The following is a 14093-nucleotide window of genomic DNA, read 5'->3' as shown; positions in this document are numbered from 1 at the left end:
TCATTTGACTTATTCTTGCCACCTGCCTCTCAACTTTCAGTCCAGGAGAACAGATCCTTTGTGTGGCATTTTCATGAATTCTTTGCACATTTACTGGCAGTTAAACCAATTTTCTCATTGTTAATTTTAACACCTCTCCTCTTAGTAAATAAATAAATTGCATCCTAATGGTGTCCAATTCTAGATTTCTCCCTCTGTAAGAACATAGTGTTATTGTTACAGCATCATGTTTAGGATGCGCTAGTTAAGATTCTGTCAATACTTTCATTAACTCATAGTTTCAGGGGTTTCAAAACTTACAAAAGCATTCTGTGCACAATTGCACAGGACCTGACAGCACTTAGGACCTAAGCCTGGGGCCAAAGTCAATACAGCACTCTAAGAAGAATGAGTGAGCTAGATAATACTTATACATTCAAGGGAGTTTTGTTAAGTGATATAGAAAGATCTGTTATACAAAGATGTATCTAGCACAGAATCAGTCATGGGATCTTTGAAGATGTAACTGTATTATTGCTTCACATTACATGTTTTTCATAAATCAATGGCTACCACATAAAAAGTAATTCTTCTGACATAATCCAATTCTTTTTATGATCCAGTGCTATATGCCACACATGGTAGGCAGATAACTTTTAGTCATGCCCAAAACAAACAAACAAACAAAACCAACATAGATGCCTGTCATTTTAGTTACAGTATTTTTTTCTTTCCTGAGGAATATGTCTTTATAAAGCAGAAGCTATCTTCAGTAACATTATAAATTGTATAATATAGGAACTGTTATAACATTACACAGCTATGGCTCTTCCCTCCTTTAAACCTAAACAATTTTAAGAAAACCAAAGACTCTAACCAGTTTGTATCTATGAGGCTATATTAGTTAATACATTGCTAATAAAAAGACCTGCTGAAACTCATTGGTGAGTGAAGCCTTAAAAACTGAGATGAGTAAAAAAATCTCAGCCATTACTGAGTATTAATTATAAAAGCTGGAAAACTAACAAAAGTACACTGGGTATCAGTAGATTTGTACTATTTCTTATTACAAAATAAAGTGAATCTTCAAAATGGGAACACCTTCTCTTACATGTTACATGTTGAGGGCCAAAACTGATTATATAGGAGCAACAAGGTTCCAAAGCTGTGAAATGTCTTTCAGCAGAAATGCATATCCATCTTATGAATCAGAGGGACAATCACAGTGCTTGATATGCTTAGCATCTGCTTTTTCCAAACTCCTGATGTCAACTCCATTGAGTTTGAAATCAGGCTTCATTATATCACTTTTATCCATGTTTTGTGTCACACTTTCTTAACAAGACAGACAAAGATACTAATTACACAGGAAGAAATGTAGACACTATTTTGACTGGCATTTTGAAGACAGAAGGTTGTTCTTCCAAGAAGCTATCCCTTAATCTCGTATACAAACCCTACTATCCCTTTTGGATCAGCACCCTACAATCTATTGAAGGACTTTATATGAAGAAAGATTTTCATACAAATTCATTATTTTCATACAAATTCATTGTTTTGTTATGCAAATTTTCAAAATAAGTATCCACAAGGCAATATAAGTTTGTTTCATTACATTTCAGCAGAACATTAACAAGAACTTTGCATACCACTGGCTTTTAAAATGTGTATCTGATTATTGCTATGCCTAATTTGCAATCCTGGTTTATAAGTATTTTCACTGAAGAGAAGATTACAAACTTGATAGGTCATATAAATGTTTTCACAAGGTCACAGGTACTGTTGAAATCTTTTAGACATTTTTATGGACCTTAATCTCTGCTGTTTATATGTCTAGCAGTGTTCATACAAACTGAGGATACCAGTTTACTATTTTGGACTGGGCAATCATCCATAGAAATGAGAAAGGTGGAGTTTCCTCCCAGGGATTAGGAAAATCATCTCATCAAATCTTGCTCAAGAGAGTGTAAGAATTCTTGGGAGAATTTGACATTTAGAAATTAAACTGCAGCAGTTCACTCTGGAAGTAGAAAGTGACTGCAAAACAGACGTTCTTATTTAGAAAATATGTTACCAAAACAGCTAACCACTAAATAAGTCCCTGTCAGTAAGCCTGTTGCTTAATCAGAGAGAAATCTTAAACTGAAAAATTCACACCCCAAAAAACCTTGCTGTAATTCACTATGACAAGAAAGACTTCACTAGAAGAAAGAAAATTGACCACAATATCTAAGATATAGTCCAAGACAGTATGGAAATAATATTATGGCATACTGTCTGGTAAATATTGATGATCTGAGAACATCTTACATGAAAGTTTATTTCAAAGTAAATGGGTACCTAGGTATCTCTGTCCTCTTAGTACATGAATTCAGTGCTTCAAAATACTTTGTATCTTACAGGAAAATATTTAAAGATGAACTATAATAGTTGATGCAGAACTAAGTTATGAAAACATATGTATGTATATATGGACTTGGACTTGGACTTGGGGGTCCTGATGGACAAGAAGCTGGACATGAGCCAGCAGTGCGCACTTGCAGCCTGGAAGGCCAATTCTGTCCTGGGATGCATTAAAAAAGGGGTGGCCAGCAGGGAGAGGGAGGGAGGTGATTGTCCCTCTGTACTCTGCTCTTGTGAGACCCCACCTGGAATACTGCATGCAGGCCTGGGGCCCCCAGCACAAGAAGGATGTGGAGCTCTTGGAATGGGTCCAGAGGAGGGCCACTAAGATGATCAGAGGGCACCTCTCCTATGCAGAAAGGTTGGGGGAACTGAGCTTGTTCAGGTTGGAGAAGAGAAGGCTCCAGGGAGACCTCATTGCGGCCTTCCAGTACTTGAAGGGAGCATATAAACAGGAGGGGGAACACCTGTTTACATGTGTTGGCAGTGATAGGACAAGGGGGAATGGTTTTAAACTAAGACAGGGGAGATTTAGATTAGAAACTAGGAGAAAGTTTTTCACTCAGAGGGTGGTGAGGCACTGGAACAGGTTGCCCAGGGAGGTTGTGGATGCCCCATCCCTGAAGGCATTCAAGGCCAGGCAGGATACAGCTCTGGGCAGCCTGTTCTAGTAGCTGGCAACCCTGCCCAGAGCAGGGGGGTTGAAACTAGATGATCTTTAAGGTCCTTTTTAACCCAGGCCATTCTATGATTCTATGATTCTATGATTCTGTGATTTTAGTTACCATTGAAATGAATAATATCATTTCCATTCACTTGTTAGTTTATTATTGTCTGTTTCTAGAAAACTAACCTTTCTTGTGTTCAAAGCTACTCGTGACTTAGGATGAAGTTCAGTAAAGTACATCAGTTTGAAATCAATGCATATTCTGGTTCATGAGGAGACAGTAGCAGCTGCTTTCCATGACTATCGCTAGCCCCTTAGACCAGGTAAAAGTACTACTCTCTGCTTGATATATTTGAGTCTGTATTTCTCACATATGAAAAAAGATGTGTTTGCAAGATGATAATTTGTTCTGAAGGAAAAAGATCTCATTCTCTTGCTTCTATTGTTACATTTGGTATAAATTATTTTACTAACAGAATATGGATGTTCCACTTTGCAATTGCAGTCTTTTTATGAGGAACTTTTCAATTGCCTATAAAATATTTAAATATTCATTGAGTCAAAAGGAAAACGTATGTCACCCTGTAGTCTCTGACAAAGCTTAATTTCTTGTTCTCATTTCAGAATATGTTAAGATAAGTCATATGTAGACATAAAATGTCAAAATAAGGTATCCAAAGTACCTTATTCCAAAATATCTGGTAGAGCAGATTGAACTGTTTCCCTATGAAATGTGAATATCCTTTAGAACAAAAGAGAAAACTTTAACTGGCTTTTCTATTTTTAGGTTGAATCCATTGGGCCTACGCATTAAGAAAAAAAAAATTAAAAAAATACTTTTAGAAGTCTTGATTTTTCTTTGTTTTCTGTGGATCTAGCTTGAAATATTTCATGTAAAGTTGAAAAAAAAAAATGTTTTTATAGATCCAGAGAGAATAAAAATTTGATTGTCGTTTGTTCAGTGAAAAAAAGATACTGTAAAACGCTTTATCAATGTGTTTGGCTCAGTGAATACCTAAGGCGTCATTTTTTAAGTGGTTCTGTTCCTCTATTTCTGAAGATAAAAAGGCCCACTATAAAGCACTCTAATGAGGACCCTCAGAGAGCCACATGCTCTCCCATGCCACACATGCATGAAACCACTCCTCCCAACTGTCATTACCCATAGAAAGTAGCTTTGGCTGATCACAGAATCATAGAATGGCTTAGGTTGGAAAGACCTCAAAGATCATCTAGTTCCAACCCCCCTGCCATAGGCAGGGATGCTCAGGGCCTCATCTCACCTGGTCTTGAACACCGCTAGGGACGGGGCATCCACAACCTCTCTGGGCAACCTGTTCCAGTGCCTCACCACCCTCTGAGTGAAGAATTTCCTCTTAACTTCTAATCTAAATCTGTCCTCTTTTAGTTTAAAACCTTTCCCCTTCATCCTCTCATTATCCGATTGAACAAAGAGTTGCTCCCCATCTTTTTTGTAAGTCCCCTTCAAGTACTGAAAGGTTGCAATGAGGTCCCCTTGGAGCCTTCTCTTCTGTAGGCTGAACAGCCGCAGCTTTCTCAACATTTCTATGTAGGAGAGGTGCTCCAGCCCTTTGACCATCTTTATGGCCCTCCTCTGGACCCGCTCTAACAACTCCACATTCTTCTTGTGCTGGGGGCTCCAGACTTGGGCACAGTACTTCAAGTTGGGCCTCACAAGGGCAGAGTAGAGGGGGACAATCACCTCCCTCAACCTGCTAGCCACTCCTTTTTTGATGGGATGCAGTTGGCCTTCTGGGCTGCAAGCATGCACTGCCGGCTCATGTCACGTTTTTCATCCACCAGAACCCCCAAGTCCTTCTCTGCAGGGCTGCTCTCAATGAGTTCTTCTTCTCATGCCTGTGATTGCTCCAGTCCAGATGCAGTACCTTGTGCTTTGACTCGCTGAACCTCATTAGGTTCACGTGGGCCCACTTCTCAAGTTTGTCCAGGTCCTTTTGGATGGCAACCTTTCTACTGTATCAACTACACCACTCAGCTTGGTGTCATCTACAAATTTTCTGAGGGTGCACTTGACTCCACTGTCTGTGTTGTTGATAAAGATATTAAACAGCAATGGTCCCAGGACAGACCCCTGAGGTACACCACTCATCACAGGCCTCCACTGGGACATAGAGCCATTGGCCACCAATTTCTGGCTGTGACCTTCAAGCCAATTCCTTATGCACTGAATGGTTATGGGTTCAGGGAAACGAAAGACTTGGGAAGGCTGACTGGCAGTGAAGACAGAGGCAAAGAAGTTGTTGAGTACCTCAGCCTTCCCCTTTTCAGTTGTTACCAGTTCACCCTTCTCATCCATCAGAGGGGGTACACTCTCCTTGGCCTTTCTTTTCTGAGCAATGTACCTATAGAATCCCTTCCTGTTATTCTTTGCATCCCTTGCCAAGCTCATTTCCAATGGTGCCTTAGCTTTCCTGATCCCTTCCCTGCACATTTGGAGTGCATCCCTGTAATCTTCCCAGGCCACATGTCCCTGCTTCCTCTGCCTGTGCATTTCCTTCTTGCATCTCAGTTTGACAAGCAGGTCCTTGCTCAGCCATCCTGGTTGTCTGCTCTCCCTGCCTGATTTTTTACGCAGGGGGATGAAGAGTTCTTGCACTCTAAGGAAAACATCCTTAAAGAGCTGCCAGCTCTGTTCAGCTCCTTGGTCCCTAAGGACAGTGTTCCAGGAGATCTCATCTACTAGGTCCTTAAATAGCTTGAAGTTTGCTCTTTGGAAGTTCAGAGTCCTGACATTCCTCTTTGCCAGGCCCATATTCCTTGAGATCACAAACTCAACCAGGGTGTGGTCACTGCAGCCCACACTGCCTCCAGTCTTGACCTCTTTAATGAGCTCTTCCGCATTAGTGAATACCAGGTAAAGTAATGCTTTTCATCTGGTTGGTTTGCCTAGTACCTGGACCAGTAAATTATCCTCAGTGCACCCTAGGAGTCTTCTGGATTGCTTACAGCCTGCTGTGCAATTTTCCCAGCAGACATCCGGGTGGTTGAAGTCTCCCATCAGGATGAGAGCATGCAAGAGCAATGCTTTTTGTTGTTGAAGCAAGAAGGCTGATATTCACACAGATATTGTTAAGCAATAGTTTACATACTTCTGAATATTTATTAAGTCATGAGGAAAATCATTGAGGTCTACCTTGTTTTGCAGAGAAATAATTAATGATTTCAGGTCATAGCACAGATAATTAAAAATAAACAAACCAAGAGCTAGCTAGTAAAAAAGATTTTATGGCATCAGAAATTACTATTTTCTTGGCTGGACCAAAAGATTATTTTCAATATAATGTTAAGTAAAGTAACTTAATATTGCCTACACTTACTAGAACAGGACGACACAGGACATAACCTGAATATCATGAAGTCAATTTTCCCAGTATGAAATAATCAGAGACTTGTACTAGTTTCACTCTTTACTATTCCTATGTAAAAATGTTTGTCCACACAAAATTTTAAGCAAAATGCTTTGGGTTCACATCAATATTTAGTGAAATCTAGCTTGTCTGCAGGTTCCCTGTGTATGCATGAGGAGATATCCTTTGGAGAGCAGGATTTTCAGATTTCTTAGCAAACACAAAAAGAACTATTATTTTTTTAGACATGTGTCCCGAATGTTCATAGTAGCATATTTCACAAACATAGTACTTGTTGACAATATTCTTATGTTTAGAGGACAGAACATGCTACAAAACAACTAAGGATAGGGAGATTGTAAAAATCCAGTAAGGATTCAGTCTTGTGTCCATGAGCTGTAAAACAGAGAGGCTAGGTCTGCTTGTCCCAGTGGGGGCAGATACACAGAATGAAATGTGTGGAGAAGCTCACATCCATTCCTCCACATTTATTTCAGTGTAGTGGGTTTACGTGGCAAGGTTTTGGTAGCAGGGGGCCATAGAGGTGGCTTCTGTGAGAAGGATCTAGAAGCTGACCCATGTTTGGTAAGGGCCCTATTGCTGATCAGAGCTGAGCCAATAAGTGATGTTGTTTTGCGCCTCTGTGAGAGCATATTTAAGACAGGGGAAAAAAAATGCTGCGCCACCCAGCAGCTGGGAGAGTGAGAGGAGTGAAGAACAGCCTTGCATGCGACAAGGTCAGTGATGAAGGAGGGGGAGAGGTGCTCCAGGCACCGGAGCAGAAGTCCCCTGCGGCCTGTGGTGAGGACCGTGGTGAAGCAGGCTGTCCCCCCGCCATGGAGGAGAGTGCCATGGAGGAGTCCATGGAGTACCACATTGGAGCAGGGTTCAACGCTGCAGCCCGTGGAGGAGACCACGGTGGAGCAGGTGGACCTGCACCGACGGAGACTGCAGCCTGTGGAAGACCCCTGTTGTAGCAGATTCCAGGCCGGACCTGTAGCCCGTGGAGAGGAGACCACGCAGGAGCAGGGACTCTGGCAGGAGCTGCTGCCCGTGGGGGATCCAGGTTGAAGCAGTTTGCTCCTGAGGGATGGACCCCGTGGTACGGACCCATATCTGGAGCAGTTCTTGAAGAGCTGCTGCCTGTGGGCAGCCCACACCGGATCAGTTTGGGAAGGACTCCACAGCACAGGGGACAAGAGTGACCAAGAAGGAGCAGCAGAGAAGAAGCGCTATAGACTGACCATAACCCCCATTTCCCCATTCCCCTGCGTCGCTCGGGGGGAGGAGGTAGAAGAGGGTGGATGGGGGGGAAGGTGCTTTTGGTTTCTTTCCTTTGTTTCTCATTTCTCTAGCTCGTTAGTAATAGGTAATAAATCTTACTGTCTCCCTACGCCGAGTCTGTTTTGCCCGACACAATAATTACTGTGCGATCTCCTCGTCCTTATCTCAACCCTTGAGCCCTTTTCATTGTATTTTCTCCCCGTTCCTCTTTGAGGAGGGGGAGTGAGAGAGCGGTTGTGGTGGAGCTCGACCACCCACCCAAGTAAAACCACCACATTCAGACTAGCTGCAGCAGGGTGCTATTGAACAAATGACCATTGCTAGTTGGAGAACATTCAGTGCACCCCTGGAGAATATGTTCTAGTTAAGTTTCATCTGAAAGGAAATGATCAGGGGACCAACCGAAGTATGGCATCTAGGTATGATCAGAAGACTGATTTTAAAAAACGTGCTGAAGTCGTGTAAGCATACCACCAATTTATTGGTCCAGCTACTCTCTAACAGGTCTTTGGCATCTTGCTGTAAATAACATTCTCAAGAGAAGTCCTACTCTAATCTCTATTTTTGTGTCATGAAACATGAAGACGACCTTCTACCTACTGTTGTTACCACAGCTTATAACATTTGAACTCATCAGAGGAGAACATTTACATATGCAATCAAGCAGACACTTAAGGCATTGTTTGTGGTGGTAGTAGATCACAGACACTAAGCATCAAAAAACAAACAAACAAAAAAAGTCCTCAGTATTTAATTATTCCTACAGTCAAATAACACACTATGCTGAGAAAGGAAGGAAAGAAAGAAGGGAAATAAAGTGTTATTTGATTTGATTTTTTCATGAAGATTGTGCTCCAAAAGATACAGACATATTTCTGAAAAAAATAAAATAAAAATAAAAATAAAATTCTTCATGTTATGAATATTTTTAGTAAGCTGAAACGTCATCAAAATGTTTATCTGAAGTTGTTCTGTGATAAAAACATTTTCCATCTCTCTACCTTTCCCACAGAAATACAAATGTGTATTCCATGCACTGACAATGATGTTAAAAACCCATAGGTTGTCAAAATAAGGAAATTATTTTCATTATGAAGAATAGAAAAGGCAGAATATACAGGGTTTATACTGACAAATTCTGCTTTTGTCCACTCTGATTGTCTGTGATAAACACATACTGTGAATAGAAAGCACAATAATGGATTTCAGTAGGGACAGGAAGCTGCTTCATACCTATAATTTAGCTCATTAAAAATGTATAATTCATATACTCCTTGTAGTTGAAAGCATTTTAGACCTTTGATGTTTCTATATTGGTAGGAACATAAATGTTGTTAAGATTACCTAGGGTTGTAGACTGATAGAAGTTTAGAGGTAGGTAGCAACGTGTTCTTTTCAGTTGAGTATAGTGCCTGAAGCTTTCTGTATAGGGTAGGGCTGGGCAGTGTTGTCTTCTGTGAAAGGAATAGCAAATAGTGCCTCAAAAGGGCATCAGTGTCTCAAACTTAGTTTTTTAATATCATATTTTGTTTTAGTACTTCTCCTTCCACAGCCAAACTTGTCCATTAACACATTTTTCTAGGGTAATATCAATAAAAGACATACATTTAAGCATAATAGTGTTATCTGTTATTCATTTATTTATTTATTTATTTATTTATTTAATACATGCTTTGTTTCTATTCCATTCATGCATACTCTGATTTCTGGGATTATTGGCTTTAAATCTCTTCTCTTTTCCCTAAGACCTATGGCTGTAATAATGCATTTTAATTTATCACTTCCTAAAAAGTTGCTAGAAGTATTTCTTGCATTTGTATGGCTGTAGGACATAATCACTCCAATTCAGTTGTGACACCAGAACACTAGGACTGGCTAGTATTGGCAAAGATGTCAAGTGCTATAGCTGGGGTTGGAAATTTCCGACTTCACCTGTGCTGAAGGATGTGTCTGAGCAGCATATGTTTTATGGTTCTCTGATATTTATGTGTCCCACCTGTACAACAGGACAATAACAGGACAATAACAACTTGTTTCATCTGACTCCTGCCATGAAGAAGGAAACCGAGGAGAGAACCTCCAGGAACAATTGTCATTCAGAACTTCATATTATTTTTGGAGACAGTAGCAAAAAATATCCCTTTCCAGCTTGGGATTTTATATATATATATGTATACACACAGACACACATATATATATTTGGCTTAATTTCCTCCAGTTTGTGATTTATGTTCTTTTGTTTGTTTGTTTGTTTGTTTGCTAGATATGAAACCAGTTCTCCTTCTATATGACAGAAATGTCAGCAAATAGTTCCACTGCTACCCATCTTCACTCAATCAGTTTTAGCTCAAGTTGTGCAGGTAGGCACCTAGACAATACTGTGAATTTGAGTGGATTGGGCTAGTTCCTTCTCTCCCTTCTGTCTGTTTATTGTTATTATTATTATTATTACTACTATGATTATTTGTTTCCTTATTTACTTATTTGATTATTTATTTATGTATGCGAGGAAAACAGTGATTTCAGGATAGGGATGAATTTACGCTCCAAGGCCAGACTGCTCGGACCATTTTAGCTACTGATAAAGAGTTGAGATATCCCACCTTTTCCAGTGACACCATTCAGAACCTCATTTAAAATCCCAGCCCGTTTCTTTTACCGTCACTTTCCAAAACCTCAGTGACTTCTCCTGTTCTTCACCACTTTCTTTTATCTATCCTTTCTATGTCTGAGTTTTGTCCGTAAAAGGGTAGCAAAACTCAATGTCACTGATTATATTTTGAAGTATTATGATACTCTGCTTAGGCATAGAGGTTTTTTTTTTCATTAGTTCATCAAAATATGCAGAAAGTAGAACAAATATCACTGCTCTAAATGCGACAGATAATTTATCATTGTTAAAGCAGCAGCTCCAGTGACCACATGGAAGTTATCTTAGAACTGTCAGCTTTTCATAAAGCCCAATTCGAAGACAGAGAAACTCTGTGTTATAAAATAACACAATTATCCATATTGAGGAATAGTTCCACTCATGCTTTTAAAAGAATGTGAAGAGGAGAAATGGAAACATATTTTTCAAAGAACTCTTGTTCCAAAAACTGATACAAATACATATCAAAAATAAATAAATAAATACATAAAATAAAATAAAGAGTAAGGAGGCCTGAGAATATGAATTATTTTAAGCAGTGTGTGAGAAACTTTTCTTAGAAATATACATCATCATATTAATATAGAATTTCTTGCAGCATCTAGTTTACAACAAAATAGGTCTTATCCATCCCTAAGGATTTCTGATGATGCTATATCAGCAAGGACCAACTCAGTTTCATTTTAACTAGGGTCTTTCAACCATGTCCCACTTGGCTTCCCCTTTGGCTTCCCCTTCTGTTTCCAAACTTCACTTCCAAGCTAGGACATTATTAGTACTCTTTCTTGGACTATATCAAAATGCATTTCAAATGCATTCAGTGGATAATCAAAATGAGTTTAAAGAAATCTAGCTGAAACTGAGCTTTCTCTGTAAGCCTTTCTGCCATCATCCTTGCAAGGTTTGTGACTAACAGCTGACTATTTTCTGGAGCTACAGTTGATGATTTCATTTTTATTTGAATTCTTATCTCTGCAGCAACAATGTTCTGGATGTTGATAGTAAGGTTTTGGGGGTGAGTTTGATAAAAAATGTAGTGCATCAGATAGACAGCACTATATGTGCACTGGGAAAAAAATAGATATTTTTTTTATAGCCATGGTCAACTGAAATGATGAATTAATTTTGGATTTGTTAAGTACAGCTGTTTTAGGGAGGAACACTACATCAAAACATAGGAGCCGATTAGCAGTATTAGAACTGTAAGAAATGAATAGATTGGACAAAGAGAAATTGACAAGATCAAAAAAAAAAGAAAAAAAGAAAGAGGGAAGAAAAAATATTATTTTGAGAAGGAATGTCTGCATGCAGTTGAATTAAAACAAGTGGAAGGACAAAACAGGAACCTGCAGAGCCACATGGACAAAAGTGCAGAATGCTGCAGGGTAGTGCACCAGAAGATAAAAATTACTCCAGGTGAACAGGGCCATAGATCTACTTTCTCTCTCCAGCAATTCACATAGCAACACAAAGCATACCTAAGCAGTAAAAAGAAGTAAATTACTGTATCACTGCTGATGATGTTGCCACTTTAGTCCCATTTGACAGATGCCTGAGAGAGGAGCCGGGGTACCTTCTGCAGTCAGAGACCCCTGAAGGACTCTGGAGCACCTGAGGCTGGGAAAAAAAAAAAAAAAAGAAAGGAAAAAAAAAAAAGAGAGATTTGGTATTTTGCATTGTTTCCTGGAGACATCATTAGATAGTTATTTTCTAGGATAATTCAGGCACTTTGATGAATAATGTTAGATGGTGTGAATAGATCAGCTATTTCTGCCTTTGTGATCTTCCATTTTCTTTATCCTGAGTATCTGGAAAATATCTAATAAGAGTTAGTGTTTAGACCCTGATATTTGTTTAGTACTCTGCGGTCACCAGATGAAATGATAGGAGCGCAGATTAATTCATAGTGCACTGTTGCTCATTGGTTCAAAACAGGATAAACCTTTATGCACAGGAAATTGTATACCACTGCAGCTTTTCTAAAAGCTGACTGGTGATGTGTTACCTATTGGCAAATATATAGCATGATTTGTTAGACATACATTTTCCAATATTCCTATGTTGGTCCCATCAGCTGTATAATTATTGCAAAATCAATACCATATTGAAAAAAAAATATTGTTGAAAAGTCCTTAGGCAGCTGGCTTTTGGTGGTCTTTAATAAGTGAGAATGACTGGCAATTTTAAACCTTACATATCAGATGCATGAGTATATATCAATTAAAAGGCTAAAGATCCTGAACAAGCCAATGTGTTTGTCACCATTGGAGATCCACACTCAGCTGTGCTGATGTTTTCTTTAATAGACACTTGATCAAGGAGTCAATAAACGTATTCTGTAGTTCACAAAGTAGGTGCAGAACAAGGTAAATAATGAAATGGTAGTGTGTGAAACCTCCTTGGGGCCCTCATCTAGCACTTGTTTACATGGAAAGGTAACTCTCAAAATTAAGTAATCTACTTGCAAATGGACACATACATAAAATCTCACATGCATCAAAGAGCTTGATGATTCCAGGTGTCATTTACAAGGAAGGTCTGTGATCTGAATCCCATAATAATGGAAGAAACCTGAGAAAATATGAAATTAAAGTGGAGACAAACATCAACAAAAACATCAAGATTAGTTGTATGTTTACAGGAAAAAAATGATAGTTGAAGAATCTGTAATTTGCTAAATTTGTAGTAAAAAGAATCTTCCCCTTTTCAGTGCTCTAAAATTATGTCTGGTGTTTAAAAGAAAAATCTCAAAAGGAGAGTAATTTAGCAAGCATAGAGTTCCAAATTTCTTTGTAATCCTGTGACAAAATTTTTGACATGCAGATATATTTTCCCTCCCTCCCAATATATAAAGGTTAAAAATGATTTATATTTTGAAGTTCCCCGACCCTCTTTTGTATGCATATCATTGTTTGAACACAGTAAATTTCAGTAAGGTAGTGTCCAGAAATATCAGTGACATTATATGAAATATGTGTCTGGCAGGCAGTGAGAGCTAGGACACAGAAGTCTATGGAAGTGCCAGTTACACACTCTTTACTGGGACACAATAGAATCCTGAGCATCCGGGTTTTTATACTACTTCCCAGACTACTGCTTTTTTTTTGAGCAGTTCATTTTCTATAAAATATTTCTAATCACAATTAGGTGTGTGTGTGTGTGTCTCCAACACAGCTAATTTACCCTACTTAAATATTCAAGCTGTGCCCATTATGTGTACGTGTAGGTTACTCAGATTATGGAATTTTCATCTTTAGAAAAGAAGAGAATGCTCATGGAGGTTTGTGTGTTCTCCGCACAACTATTTGTGTAATGTACTTAGTGTGGCAACATATGATTGCTGAAGATAAAACATTTTCTTCAGTGACAAGAGCACTTCTAGTAATGGAAATGAATGACAATCCCATTTCTGTGCAGGTTGGGGCAGGAGGGAGGCGAGGTGGATGAGATGCATTAAGTGTTCTGTGCATATTCCCAAAAGCTTATGAATATGCAGAGATATCAGTGAGAATGCGTGACTATGGGAACATTTTCAGATGATAATTCTAGAGTTTTCTCAACAATCTGTATGTAGTTTGCCATCTGCAAAGCCTCTTACAGGAGTATGAATATGGAGTAAGTGCAAAATGTAGCCAAGGCCTATTTACAAAATGAATTGGCAGATTTCATTTTGTTTGCTCTGGAGAACTACTTCAAATATATTCATTCAAAATGTTATTTA

Source organism: Anser brachyrhynchus, assembly GCF_964034855.1.
Source record: "Anser brachyrhynchus genome assembly, chromosome: 4".
Lineage (NCBI taxonomy): Eukaryota > Metazoa > Chordata > Aves > Anseriformes > Anatidae > Anser > Anser brachyrhynchus.
This window is presented reverse-complemented; position numbering follows the sequence as displayed.